This window comes from Triticum dicoccoides, unplaced genomic scaffold (assembly GCF_002162155.2).
Source record: "Triticum dicoccoides isolate Atlit2015 ecotype Zavitan unplaced genomic scaffold, WEW_v2.0 scaffold53115, whole genome shotgun sequence".
Lineage (NCBI taxonomy): Eukaryota > Viridiplantae > Streptophyta > Magnoliopsida > Poales > Poaceae > Triticum > Triticum dicoccoides.
Genome location: NW_021279735.1, coordinates 23,553 through 25,024, shown reverse-complemented (window position 1 = coordinate 25,024; position 1,472 = coordinate 23,553).

Below are 1,472 nucleotides of genomic sequence, written 5' to 3'. Positions count from 1 at the left end.
CTTCACCTAGTCTGAGGTACATGTCCGGCTGACCCGGCAGTAACAATCGCAGAGGTGCTCCCTTTACCGCCTAGCCGAATAATCAGGAACGTAGGGGTAAGCACAGGAGCCAGGCAACCCAGCTTGGCCAAAACTTAAGTCATATCGATGCATATAATGGTGAATAAAAGGTACACGCGGAAGTTTGACACATGTGTTGGGCGTGAAGCCCGTAGAAATAAGCTTCTGTTGAAAGAAGCCCCCAGGTTTGCTGAGCGCGGATAGCGCGTCACTTTGTGAGCCTCTAAAGGCTATAAGAGGGAAAGAGAGAGAGAAGGAGAGAAATGTAAGACAGAAGGTATATATAAAAGATGGACAGAGTAAGGAGACGAACGCAGGATCCGGCGCTAGGTATAGAATCTTCGGAGGCGGGCTGTGTTCCATGGGTTTGGCTCGAGTCGGTTATCGGATGCACTTCGCAGGCGGTACGCACCACCAGTCAGGACTTGGTTGATGATGAAGGGACCTTCCCACTTGGGCTTGAGTTTGTCCTTTTTCTTGTCCGCCAGGCATAGAACTAATTCGCCAACGTTGTAATTTTTGGCCCGTATTTCTCTGCTTTGGTATCTTCGAGCCTGCTGTTGATAAAATGCGGAACGGGCTTTTGCCATGTCACGCTCCTCCTCTAATGCGTCCAAACTGTCCCGCTGATCGAGCTCGGCTTCCCTTTCTTCGTACATGCGCACTCGAGGCGAGTCATGAATTATGTCGCAAGGCAAAACTGCCTCCGCGCCGTACACCATGAAGAATGGTGTATATCTGGTGGTGCGATTCGGTGTGGTCCGCAGCCCCCAGAGTACGGAGTCGAGCTCCTCTACCCAGTGTGTGTTAGATTCCTTGAGGGATCGTACTAATCTAGGTGTAATGCCGCTCATGATAAGACCATTTGCATGTTCGACCTGGCCGTTAGTCTGTGGGTGATAGACGAAAGCGTAATCGAGCTTGATGCCCAAGTTTTTGCACCAGAGTTTTACCTCGTCGGCCGTAAAGTTCGTGACATTATCAGTGATGATGCTGTGGGGGATGCCGTAACGGTGTACAACCCCGGATATGAAGTCTATCACAGGCCCGGATTCAGCCGTCTTAACAGGCTTGGCTTCTATCCATTTGGTGAACTTATCCACCATGACGAGTAGGTACTTGTGCTTGTGGGTTCCGCCTTTAAGGGGTCCAACCATATCAAGCCCCCAGACCGCAAAGGGCCAAGTGATGGGGATAGTTTGGAGGGCGGTGGGTGGCATATGGCTTTGGTTTGCAAAGAGCTAGCAACCGGTGCAGCGCTGGACTAAGTCCTGAGCGTCTGCCCAGGCCGTCGGCCAATAAAAACCTGTACGGAAGGCCTTGCTTACCAGAGATCGGGCTGCAGCGTGATGACCGCCGAGTCCGGCATGGATTTCAGCCAGGAGATTCCGCCCCTCCTCTTCGGAGATGCA